Source organism: Mastomys coucha, unplaced genomic scaffold (genome assembly GCF_008632895.1).
Source record: "Mastomys coucha isolate ucsf_1 unplaced genomic scaffold, UCSF_Mcou_1 pScaffold5, whole genome shotgun sequence".
Taxonomy (NCBI): domain Eukaryota; kingdom Metazoa; phylum Chordata; class Mammalia; order Rodentia; family Muridae; genus Mastomys; species Mastomys coucha.
The window spans coordinates 44,986,360-44,999,849 of record NW_022196911.1 but is presented as its reverse complement, the minus strand read 5'-3'; the positions used below and the strand labels follow the sequence as shown (position 1 = coordinate 44,999,849).

At 48.2% G+C, this 13,490-nt stretch overlaps 1 protein-coding gene across 2 annotated transcripts in view; it reads right to left on the bottom strand.

Moving 5' to 3' along the window:
• Rasgef1c (RasGEF domain family member 1C) overlaps positions 1-12,191 on the bottom strand; it is a 76,594-nt gene extending 64,403 nt beyond the window's left edge. For both annotated transcript variants that reach the window (XM_031353107.1, XM_031353105.1), the window contains exon 1: positions 12,048-12,191. The gene's annotated coding sequence lies outside the window, so the exon portion shown is untranslated. The remainder of the gene's footprint in view (positions 1-12,047) is intronic.
• Positions 12,192-13,490: the final 1,299 nt, after the last annotated feature.

Sequence of the window (13,490 nt, the reverse complement as noted above, 5' to 3'; positions counted from 1 at the left end):
AGAGAGGGGAGAGAGAGAGAGGAGAGAGAGGGGGGAGAGAGAGGGAAAGAGAGAGAGACCCACTCCCCACCCACCCAAACAAGATGGAAAGCAAGGCAAGGCAAACACCTGAGGTTGTTCATTGACCTTTTTATGCATGCCATGACATGTGAATAGTCATATTCACACACACACACACACACACACATACACTCACATGCACACACACCAGAAAGATTTCAAAATACATTTTTGAAGTAACTGGGTCATGATTGCCATGGTTTGAATGTGTCTCCTCAAGGATCATATTTTAGAAACGAATCCCTATAGCCACATGTGGATGGCATTTGAAAGTGGGGTCTTTGAGAGTCATTATGGTTAGATGAGTTTATGAAGGCTGGGTTGCTATGATGGCATTAGTGGCTTTAAAGGAAGAGGAGGTGAGAGCCAAGTTGACATGGTCGCTCTGCCTCCCCATGAGAAGCCCTCCACGATGCTGTGAGGGAAGATCCTCACGGGATACCAGCTGGTGCCAACCCCACGCTCCTAGACTTCCCAGCCTCCATAGCCATGAGCCAAATAGATCTTTAGCCATTATATGCTGTACTATCTGATCTTAGGTATTTGGCTACAGAAATATAATATTTATTAATGCATTACTGCCAGTTTCAAGAAATACATCAAGAATACTAGGGTTATGAAAATACAGTTGCTGTGTGCTCAGCAATACATATGGGAGGCCTAAGAGGACTTGAGATGGGACCTCAGATTTGCTTTAAGAGGCTAAGTAGAAATAGAACTCAGAGAATGTGAATGGAGGAGCTGGAGAGATGGCTTTGTCGGTAAAGTGCTTATCACACAAACATGAAGACCTGAGTTCACAGCCCTGGCACCCACATACAACTCCACTAGAAGCCATGATATCTGCCTGCAACCCCGGAAATAGGAAAGCAGAAACAGGAGGACCCCTAGGGCTCAAGGCCAGTCTGTCTAGCTGATTGGTAAGCTCCAGGTTCAGTAAGAGACACTGTCTCAAGAGATAAGGTGGGGAACAATAAAAGATATTGACGTCAAAATCTGACCTCTAGATGCACATCTCACACACACACACACACACACACACACACACACATGAAGGTGAGCTGGGAGCTTATGTCTGTGGGATCTGGGGAATGGGGACAGTGTGAGTTAAATTCAGTCTCTTCCCCCCACATCTTTGAAATTTTCCGTAAGGAAAAGGTTGAGGGGAAATGAAGAAGGCCTATGACTTTCTTCCTGGATGCTGTGTGACCTTGGGTTTTGGCAGGCAGACCTGCTTGGTCCTGTTCCCTGTCTGAGCTGGGGGAAAGATGTGGCAGGATACCAGGCTCCCCGTCACTCGCTCTCCTCATTAAGGTGAGTGGCAGCCCTGCTGATCACGTTCATTATGTAAAATGTGCCTCTGTCCACGGCTCCGCACATAGAATTGGTTATGGCACAATAACTTAATTTGTTCCTCCTTCTTAGGCTTTACTGTTTGCAAAATAGAAGACACATTTTCCCTGGAGAACGTTTCAGAACAGTAACCCAGAGCACTTGGCGCCTCTTCCATCACCCGGAGTGCTATACAGTTTGGCTGTGCTCATGCCCAAACATCTGTTTGCAAACCACAGGCCACTGGAGACCTGCAATTCGTGTCCCCCGAGCAGCTGTCACACACTCTGTCATCTCCGTCTCTTTAAGCCTTTCCCGCAATCACAAGACCTCTGTGCATGCCATTTTTTATCCTTAAAGGGCTTGTCAAAGCAGCCCCGTTGGCCAGAAGCACTAAGCTGGGGAAAGCCCTGGTGTGGTCCAGACATGGCCACTTCCCAAATGACTGATGGATGTTGTTACCAGACACTGAGATGCTGGGAAGTTAAACCGTTTGATGGGAATGTGTCACCAGAAAATAGCAAATCCCACTAGGGGGCTACAGAATATAGCCTCATTATAGACTCAGAGCCAACTCACGGTCTCAAGTGTGAAAACAGAATGGTCAGGGCCTGGAAACTGAGTGTGCCCTGAGACCTGCGTTTGCAGGCATGGTCTCAGTCTGTTGTGGCTCAGCACCTCAGGCCCCACCCCTCATTTTTCTACCTCTTGTGCATGGAGTTTGCTGGAGGTTGGCAGGGAACCACGGGAATGGCTGGGAAAGGGAGGGTTCAGATAATGAACATGAAGATACGGTGGGGTGGTAAGAAAAGACATCCAATGTTCTATAGCACAGTGCAGTCACTCAGTCTACAACAATTAGGTTAGCATGCCTCAGTGGAAGGATCTGAGGGGTCCCAGAACAAAGAAATGGTCACATTTGAGAGGAGAAACCTGTGCATATTATCATTGCATATTGTGTATGTACATGGTAGTACAGTGTTGCAGCCCATAAATGAATACTAATGAGCCGATCTAAAAATAAATATTTTAAAGGTAAAAAGGAAAGAAGGCCTAGAGCCCCATGCACATTTGATATACCACCTCACCCCAGCCATTCAGGATATTGGTGGTAGAGTGGCTCAGCGCTTGAAGCAGAGTGTGTACTGAACTGGGGTCTTCCATGCCAGGATCTCTCCTTCCTTTCCCAGACACACATATTTGGGTTGACTTTTGAGGACAACCGGGGCATCATACCCCCATATCAGCTTCCTGTAAGGTAACCCCCACTGCAGCTCTTCCCCCCACCCTGACACACACCTCTGGGAACACCTTGGGTCTACACCCAAAGCTTACTGCAGAGAGGCCCTGGGAGCACGTTGCTTCATTAGTCAGTGGTATCCAAATGAAGTGAGAGCAGTCCACAGAGAGCATAGGAAGAGGGTGTGGGGACTCATCTCAATATTGTATTATAGATTAGAAGTCCAAAGTGTGGTCTGCTCCAAAAGTGTTTAGAGCACTGACCGAACAACAAGCGGAAAATTCCACACCGGATGTCATCCGACAGGTGCAGTCAAAATGAAGGCACATTTAAAATACAGTATAAAGTGACCTTCCAGCTATGTGTTCGAGTGGTACCCGAATTTCCTGTTTAAAGCTGGGTACTATTCTTAACATGGCTCATTATGTATATGTAAATAATCCCACACACACACCCCAAAAAATCCTTTAAGCACATACATTTCTGGTTTCAGGCATCTTGCATGAGGGACAGTTGACCCTTGCTTGTTGAAAGGATCATGTCACACAATGTTCTGCATGAATGTGTAGCATGGGTCATGAATCACAGTAGCAAATTAGAAACCTAGGGGCTCTCTGGCCATTCAAGCAGTAATCATTATTAGGCATTTGTCTTAGTTGGGGTTTCTATTGCTGCCATGAAACACCATGACCAGAAAGCAAGTTGGGACAGAAAGACTCTAGCTTGTGTCAAGTTGACGTAAGACTAGCCAGATCTAACATATAGGACATTAAAACTTTTTAAATTAAGTTAAATTGGTTAATCAATTAGTGTGTGTGCTATACTCGTGTGTGTGTGTGTGTGTGTGTGTGTGTGTGTGTGTGTGTCTGTGTGTGTGTGTGTATGCACATGGGGCATGTATGGAGGCCAAAGTCCTCAATTGTTCTTGTCCTGTTTCCTTGGGACAGGGCTTTCCAGTGAACCTGAAGTTCACTGCTGCTCCCCTTTCTGCTCCCCTTTCCAGCTGGGCTGTCTGGGTAGCTCATCCCCAGGATCCATCAGTCTCTACCCTGAAATACTGTGGCTACAGGCATGACAACTATGCCTGCCTGAGTTTTCTCTACATCAGTGCTGGGGATTCGAACCTCCGTCTTTACACCTGTACAGCAAGCACTCTGACCCACTGAGCCATCTTCCCAGCTCCTATTAAAGCACTTCTTTTATGAACAAAATTTATATTTATACTTATGGCAAATGACATGCTGTCATGATGGAGGTGTGACAAGGTCAAGCTATCAGTATATTTTGCTAAGTGGAACTTTAAAAACTCATTTATCTATCCTACATTTTCTCTCAGAAGTAGGCATCTCTAAACACTATGTTGTAGAGCTGGCTTTTACATCTTACAGAAATGGTGTCATCCTATATGCATTACTTTTTTTTTTTTTTTTATTTTACAAGACAGAGTTTCCCTGTGTAGCCTGGCTGTCCTGGAACTTACTCTGTAGACCAGGCTAGCCTTGAACTCAGAAATCCACCTGCCTCTACCTCCCAAGTGCTGGGGTTAAAGGCATGCACCACCACTGCCCGGCTATGCATTACTTTTTAATCTAACACAATGCATGTATAAATACATTGCTTCCAGTTGTTACTGTGGCAAGCCCAGTATCAGAACTCACACACATAGTTCTATGGACAGACGTCACAGGAGCAAGTATATGTAGCAAGGACCAATTTCACTAAGTGGTTTCACAAACTGGTTCCTGAAATGCACACCCCTGCCTAAAGACACTAAGGGTCTCTGTCACCCACATCCTTGTCAGTATTCGAATTGCCAGACATACTGATTTTTACTGACAGAATGAAGGAGAGATGGAGTTCCTTTCTTAAATATTTGATTGAATTCACTGTAGAAGGCTCCTAGGCCTGACATTTTCTGTGTAGGGAGAATTTTAATTATAAGTTCAATTTCTTTAATGAAAAAAAAATGGCGTCGTACAGGTTTTCTCTTTCATGTGTTGTTTTTTGATAAGCTGCAACTTTCAAAAGCATTTATCCATTCTACCTAAAGTATCAAAGTCTTGGTATGCTTCTAAAAACATCCTGTTATCCCTTCCTCCCACCCCCCCTGTGTGTGTGTGTGTGTGTGTGTGTGTGAGAGAGAGAGAGAGAGAGAGAGAGAGAGAGAGAGAGAGAGAGTGAGTATGTGTGTGTAATTTGAAATGATGCCTTGTTCTTGATACTGGTGACCTGTTCTCTCTCACTCCTGCTTGCTCCCTCTGTCTGTCTGTCTGTCTGCATGTATGTATGTCTTTCTCTCTTGTGTTTGGTCTGGCTAAGAGTTGACCAACTTTATTAACCTTTTCCAAAGAGTATTTTTCTACCATTTCCCCCCCATTTACACACATCCATTCTCATAAAATAATGCTCACAAGGACCTGGCACCCTGCATAGGGCATAGCGGGGAGTAGGCACTCAAGAAGCCCTCCATATTGCAAAGCAACATTGAAGTGTAAACCCTCCTGAGCGTCCTTTAAGACCCAGTACCAGCAGCAAACACACAGCCAGATGCTGTTGGCTGGAAGCTGACATGGATGGGGCTCCCTTCAAATCTATAATGGAAGGACAAGGTCACTTTCTGTATGGCCAGCCCAAGATCTGATGTCTCATCAACACGTCAACACTCCTTAATCTCTCTGGTACCACAGTGCCTCTCCTAGAGTCCCAACCTTATTGCAATATATGGAGGAGTTCACCTTTAACACTTGGGAGTGCTCATGTTTGCAAATGCACACACTTGTGAATACTCAATGACTGCTTGCTCTGTGCAGGGGAGCACTGAGCCTGGGACAACTGAAGAGAGACTGACAAGAGTCTAGAGTGCTGCTCAGAGCAGTGGTGGCTTCCAGTGAGGGACCCAGAATGGACAGGAAGGTGTCTGAGGATCATTAGCATAGTTACTTCCTTTGTTCTCCCTGTCCCCTTCTTAATTCTTTTGGGGGGTTTACATGCCCTCACTGATGCTTGGCAATCTAAATCCTAAGAAGAAGCCCCGCCACATGCACACAGTTAAAATGCTGGGATTCTTGTGTCAGATTTACAGAACCTAGAACACTGATGCTCTGTGCAACAGCCCTCAGGAGAATCAACAAACACAAGGTATGGGCTGGAGCTAATGTTCCCAAGAGGATGAAGGATAAAAAAGAATGACAAAAGCTGAACAGTGGTGGAGCACATCTTTAATCTCAGCACTGGGTAGGCAGAGGCAGGCAGATCTCTGTGAGTTCAAGGCTAGCCTGTTCTACAAAGCAAGTGCCAGGACAGCCAGGGTTACACAGTGAAACCCTGCCTCAAAAACAAACAAAACAAAACAACCAAACAAAAAACAGGGTGACAAAGATCCTTGCACCTCTCCTCCTTTTCCTCCCTATAAAGTAGTGGTTCTCAACCTGTGGGTCCTGGCCATTCTGGAGTCATATGCCAGATATCCTGCAGATTAGTTATTTACATTAAGACTCATAACATTAGCAGAATCACAGTTATGAAATAGCGACAAAATAATTTTGTGGCTAGGGGTCACCACAACATGAGGGGCTGTATTAGAGGGTTGTTGCAACATTAGGAAAGTTGAGACCACTGCTCTATTCTTGAGACCAGAGGGGTCGGAATGGAGCTTTGAGGAAGCAGCTTTCCATTATCCTTAGGAAGAGGCAGACGGATTTCTGAGTTCAAAGCCAGCCTGGTCTACAGAGTGAGTTTCAGGACAGCCAGGGCTACACAGAGAAACCCTGTCTTGAAAAAAAAAAATAGTACTGTTTCCGAAACTGCCTGATTCCTCTGTATGGACTTAAGCCTCTTGAATATCAGCTTTCAAGTGGCACACTTATTCCAGTAACACCCTCAATAATTTGTTCAGTAAAAATAAATACTGAGCAGTGAGGCATGGCAAATATTCCATAGTGTGTGTGTGTGTGTGTGTGTGTGTGTATTTTTTAGGGTAAAGGTGGACTAAATACACCATTCTTTATGAAGTTTTCCTAAGTACCAAGGTTGGTGATGTCTCCAAGTTCCCATCTTAGTGAGTTTAAGAAAGAAATTCAAATATCTTACAACCAGTCAGTCAGTCCTTCAAGAATCAGGGATACAGAGAGAACAAAACTAAGAAACACTGGTCGTGCACTCTTCTTAAAGTTAAGCTTGATCCAAGCAAGGGATGACACCAGACCCTCTAGCAAAAATCAGACATTAGCAATCTGAAATCGAGTACCACAGTGGCCCATCTCTATAGCACCCAACCATCATCCCTCTCTTTCGAGCTACGCCCTGGAGAGTGGGTGGGAATTTCCGCTTTCTTCTAACTGGTGAATTACTTCAAGGGTGGTAGAAAGCTGTGTCCATGGTTACATGATATCGCTGTTTTGCTCCATCTGGATGTTGCCCTGTGACCTTTCTTTACTAGCTTAGTGGAGTAAGTGGTTGTGGTGAAGGCTCCCATGTGACAAGGACCTGGAGGTGGCTCCTGGAAGCTATGGGTGACCACTGAAGGCTGAAGTGTCTCTCAGAGTTTGTGTGTAGATGCATGAGGGGCCTAATGAGAAGTGAGTAGGTCACAGGGACTCCACTCTGGCAGGCACCTGGAGGATTGTGAAAGGCAGTCTGGTTCTTGGTTGAGCACAGGGCTGGAAACCACAGTGATCCTGAGGGATGAAAGGTGTTTTGCCATGCTCCTGGACACCAGACTACTGATGAGGACGAGTAGCCTCAAGACAGATCTCCATTTTAATGAGGTACCTAAAGGCCTAGAGACTTAGCCAATAAACTCCACTTCCCAAACACTCTGAGTCCCTGCAAAAGGTATTTAACCTCAGGCCCGCCCTGAGACAGTTTTACTCATTGCCACTCTCCACCATGACAATAAATGTCTTAAAACCATGGACTGCCTCTTTTCATCTGGATCTGCTGTGGGGAGCTATGCGGCAAGTCTTTGCCTAAAGATCTCCCAGAGCAGGCCTCTCAGCGCTCTTAGCCATGGCCTCCACCAAGCCAAGCCACCCACTGAACAAGCCAAGGACTCTCTCCTCCCCGCAGGACCCAGCTGAGGCTCTCCTCCGCCTTTCCCCTTTGGCCCGGACTAGATCCAGCCCCCACTTTGTTCTCAGCTCTTCTGCCGCATCCAGCGTTGCCTCAGTGCCCAAGAGCTTGAAAACCAGATGGTCCTAGCGACATCCCTGCAGGCCCAGGGATCCCCTGAGCCAGCTCCTGCTGTCCCCGGGAGCCTCAGACGTTCTCCCACCACTGGAGCGGGGCCCTGTGGCTTCCCATAGCCTGACACCCGCCTGGCACTGGCCCGGGGTAACTCCTGTGTCCCACCTCCCCGAGTGGCCTGAGCCCTGTTGCAGAGTGGATGCAGGACACCCCAATTTTAGAAAAGTCAACTTGGTTGCCTCTCTCTCTCTCTCTCTCTCTCTCTCTCACACACACACACACACACACACACACACACACATCTTTTCTCCTTCTGTGGGATGACCAAGCACAATGGCCCTTACAAATGCAATCCCTTAATTGTGGACTCCTTAGCCTTCAGACCATGAACCAAATAAACAGCTACTGTTTACAGTTCACTCAGTGTTTGTATCTTATAAAGAAGCAGAAAATGAACTAAGCATTTCCTTCATATCTCTCTCTCCGTCTCCCCTAAAGTTTGCATCTTTCCTAGCCTAAGAACAAGGTAAAGATGCCCACTGCACCCACGATTTAATACTGAGTCTTAATTGATTTGGATTTATTTGTTTGTTGTTCATGTGTCTGTGTGTGCCTATGCCCCCTGAGTGCAGGTGACCGCACAGGTCAGAAGAGGGCATTGGATCCCCTAGAGCTGCAGTTACAGGTGTTCTGAGCCATCTGTTGTGGGTGCTGGCAACTGAACCTGAGTCCTCTGGAAGAATAGAGGTACTCTCGACCACTGAGCTGTCTCTCTCTAGCCCCAACTGAAAGTATTTAGCTAGTCTAATTAGACAGAAGTAATAAATATCTGAAAATTAGTAAAGAAAAGTGAAATTGTCGAGGTGTAGATACAATATACCCAAGCTATCTACAAAACAAACAAACAAGCTGAAAATGGTAGAAAGACATAACATGTGCACAGGTAATAACCAGTTAGGAGATAGGATGGAAGGGAGGAATATTTATAACAACAACGAGCCAGGTGAAATTCTCCTAGATAAAGAAATGTAAAAGCCCTGTTCAAGGACAGCTTCACCCATGGAAGCGGCCTTGAGACAGAAAAACATCTATGATTCCTGTGATTCGACTGCATAAAGACAGATCTGCAAGGCGGATCCTTGGGGCTCGCATGCCAGACATCCCAGATCAACTGGCAAGCTCTAGGTTTGTCTTAAGAACAGTAAGGCAGAGGGTGCCTAAAGAATAACACCCGAAGTTATCCTCTGGCCTACACACCCACACACACTTATGTACCTGCACACAGAAGCATGCACACACTGTGGACACACTAACATAATCCAAGTCCACATATCATGAACACTCCGGAATGCCTAGTAAACCTTTGAAATAATAAGTGGCAGCAACAAGCCCTGCCAGACTCAGAAACACAACAAGGGGAGACTTTTTGTTCAACTGCTCTCCCCTGTACCATGATCCTGAATACATTTTTTTTCTTCCCTTTGGATAAAGATAAATAAAATAAGCAAATATTTTAATTCATTAAAGATAAATACAAGCTCACAAATGTCTGTAACTCTAACTTCAAGGAATCCAACACATCTTTTGGCCTCCACGTAAGCACACACACACACACACACACACACACACTAAAAAATTTTTAAAAAGACTGAGGGAAAAAAAAATCCCTGGAATAAAAATCAAAGGTTCATCCACAAATAAAATAAACTAGGGTACAGCCACACAGTAAAATAATACATAGTAGTAAAAAAAGAACTGGAAAGATCTCTATAAACTGGGAGAGCTGGTTTTCAGGTGGAATTTTTGCCACAGTACAAAGGGAGATGCAAAAGATACTGATATAATGTATAAATGGCTTCTCTAGTAAAAAGAAACATAGACAATCTAGGAACTATTTAAAACGGTTACCACTGATATGGGGCAGGGACAAAGACACAGGGATGGGCTGTACTTCTAAATAACTTCTAAATATGGCTTTTTGAAGTTGTGACCTTTGAACCATAAAAATATTTTACAGATTCAAAAACAAAATTGCACCATGAAGACCAAGGATGTGCAAAAACCAGGCTGAATGCATAATGAAATCAAAGCTGTATCAGACTGAAAATGGCCCTCAGAGCTCTGGGTGTGCACCTAAGGTGACATCCAAAACCTTATGTAGTAGTTGTGAATGGCTAGTGGTTTATACATTTCATACTGAAATGATCTGCGTGTCTTCTAGGGTTTAGCAAACGATTAAATACACTGATGATTTTGGAATCGGGCTCTCATTGTGAGAAAAGAGATAGAAATATGAATGTTTAGTTTGTTTTTTAAAGGCGATTTGGTTGGGGCAACCTGACAAAGTCTATGACACCAGGATAGCCATGGGCACACCCAACCTAGATGGTGGTTTCTAGGCTTCTCAGTTTCCACGTAAAGGAATCAAGGCCTCTTTGGGAAACGGCAGATTCCAGGTTTGGTTAAGGATAAATGTGGGTGGTGGGCCAGCCCTCTGAGACACCTGATGGCAAGCCAGAAGGTTCCAGAAGTGGAACCTAGCCCAAACACCCAGACTGGACTTCTACAACCCCGCCCGCACTCACGAGCCCCCTGCTGGACCAGAGTGGGAAAGCACTTGAATTAAAACCAGCCTCCCTTTCCACCTGAGTCCCTCAACTTGCTTTAAGCCTCTTTGTGGCTCTGGTTTTGCCAGGATGAAGGCCTTTAAGTGGCTCTGCCGCCAGGGGTGGGTGGGCACAATCCTCTCAAATATCTCCACACCTCTGAGCTCTTAGCCTAATCTGTGTTCTCTCTGCCTGGCCACTCTAACCTTGCTTCCTCGCTGCCTCCTGCACAGCTCTTCCACTGCCGTTAAACCTTTCCTTCTACGAGTCAAACTCCAAACCTCCGAGGACTGATGCCCACTGCATCCAGAAGACCATCCAAGCCTCAGTCCTGCTGACTTATCTAGTTCACAGCCCTTCCCATCCATGATCCACACTTGCCCCAGGGATATTGCACCTGTTCAACCCTTTTCCATGAGTTCCACTTTGGATTTACAGCACAGAGGTATCTAAGCCAGGGACAGGCACCTTCTCTGGCCAGGCCCAGGCTCTGATCCATTACCCGCCTCTCTCCGGCCCATTACCCCGTTTTATCGTCCTTCAAGAGATGATCTTCTTGAAATGGCTTCAGATTTTTCCTTGGTAGCTATCTGCCCTCACACCAGTGTGGGAACAGTGCTCAGGATAGGGAGCTGGCTGCGCACAGTAGGTGTTCAGTGAACACAGCATTCTTAGGGCACCTGGCAAAGTGGGTGAAATACTGGGGTAGGAGCCTAGAACCTTGCCTCTGTCACTTCATGGTCAGAGCGAGTACTCTCATCCCTCTGAGTCTGTTTACTCGACTGTGAAATGGAAATATCCGTGCGCATCAGGTGTGTCCTCCCAGGACCCTTCGTGGCCTCTCTTATCTGTCATATAGCCGCAGGAAGGGGTCAGTCGGAGTGCAAGGGACCCCACCACTTCACCATCAAAGCTGCTGGGCAGATAGCGGCGTTCAGAGCACCCATTTCTCTCCAGGGCTTCTCTGTCTCTATTCTTGAACCTGCTCCCTGTCACTGCCAGGGACACACACGGCGGGCGTCCCAGCAAATGCCATGACCCTACAGACCCTCATGGGCACATTGGCCCTCTGGTTCCCAAAAGGCCAAGGCTCTTGTCACCCTTCCCAGGCAAATCGCAGGTCAACCTAGCTGTGCCCGTTTCAGAGCCAGGGAAACTGAGACCCATGTGGGAGGAGACTCTGGGCCCAGGCTGGCTTTTTCTGCCACTAGCCGGTGTAGGGAGGTGGTCTCCTTCCAGCGGCTGGGGGCGTGCCCTTCTCTGAGTCCCTGGTCTCCAGCCACTGCATAGCACCTCCACCCCGGGACCCCGCGCCCGCCCTGCGTCTTAGGGAGGTGCGTGTGTGTGTGTGTGTGTGTGTGTGTGTGTGTGTGTATGGGCCGGTGGGGGGACTCCCGCGCCATTCGCCCCGTGTCGTCCACCTCCCCGCCACGCGCGCCGCGGCTCCGGCCACGCGCACTGTTACCCGTGTGTACCTTGCCCCGGGTCAGCCCCGCGCGTGCCCGCCCGCGGCCCGATCCGCCGTCCCCGCCCACGTCGCTGCCGCGCCCCACGCGCGGACCTCGCCGCGCCCCGCACGCCCTTGTCCGCAGCGCAGGTGTGTCTCCCCACCGCGCGTTACTCACCGGCTCCCGGCGCTCCCGCAGCCCGGGCCCGGCCCATCAGCAGCGCCCGCCGCGCCCGCCGCTGCCGCTGCACCGTGGACCGGGCGCTGCCTGCCCGCCTGCTCGCCTGCTCGCCCGCTCGCAGCCCGCCGCGATCCCGCGCGCAGCCCGCCCGTGCGCCTGGCCCGGCCGGAGCAGCGCGGAGCCCCCTCGCGGCCGCACAGGGAAGCGCGGGTGGAGCCGCCCGAGTCCGCGCAACGCAACGCTGCCCGCTGCCCTCCCTGTCCACTCTGCATGCCACCGCCTTGCCCAAGCCTCTTCTCTGCTCTCAGCTCCCGGGATCAAGGCCCAATGTCCAGGAGTGTGCTCGGGACCCTCAAAGTGATTCGTCTCTCCTCGCTTGAGGGAAGTCCCGCGTGCTAAAACTGCTCCTGTGGTGCCCTCCCGAGCCTGGTCCCTGAGGCCTCTGCACTTATACTGCCCCCCAGGGCGTACCTCTTCTCTGGACCAGCGGCCCCTGGCATCCTGAAACCCAGTTTACACTTGCTTCAAGGCTGAGTCCTGGCCTTTCCTCCACCTCTGAACTTTGGGTAGTCTGTGTCCTCGAGTCCCTATTGGCACAGGGTAAGTATCAAAAGGATGACGAAGACTGCACATACCCTCCTCCTTATAGTGAGGGACATAGAAGAAAATCAGCAGCGTTTCATGGCCCTGGAGGCACTGGGATGCTTGAAAGATAAAGGAGGGCGGTCGTGATTTTAAGTGAAAAGAAGGAGCCAACACAGGACCTGGTGACCTTCTGCCCTGGCTCCATCCAGGCGTGTCTCACTGCAGAGGTCAAGACATCTGTCTTCTGCTTCGGCAGAACCTCCTGATGAATTGTGGCAGAAACCCAACTCAATTCACTCAAGCAGAGTTTATTGGTTATTAAAACATAGGGGAAAAAAAAAAACCAATGTTGATGCCTAGGGTATTTAAATCACAGTCTTTGAATCTTTAGCGGGGAGAGTGCTGGGAGCCAAGGTAGAAGGGAGCAGGGCTGGAGTAACTTCCTGAATACTACGAAGAGGTAGATCATGTCCTTGAGTGTGGCCCTAGGAACAAAGTTAGCCTCAGCTCTGCCCAAAGCATTCCCAGTAGGAGATGGTACATTCTCCAGCTGTACTGCCTTGGCTCTTAAGAAGCCCCCTGCCTTGGCTCCTAAGAAGCCCCCTGCCTTGGCTTTCTGGATTGCACTAACCATTCACAGTGGTGTGGACCACAAAAGTTCATCCCACAGGGTTGTCACTGAGAGGGCATGAGAGGAAGAAGCAAGCAGCAGGAACTGGTGAAGAGGGGGCAGGCAGAGGAGAGCTGAGAAGCACAGACCTTAGACAGGGTCAGTGAATAGGGCAGATACAAGGAAGGGCTGTTTCCAAGAGAAAAGCCACAGGGCTTAGTGATCCAGGGCAGGAGAACTTGAGA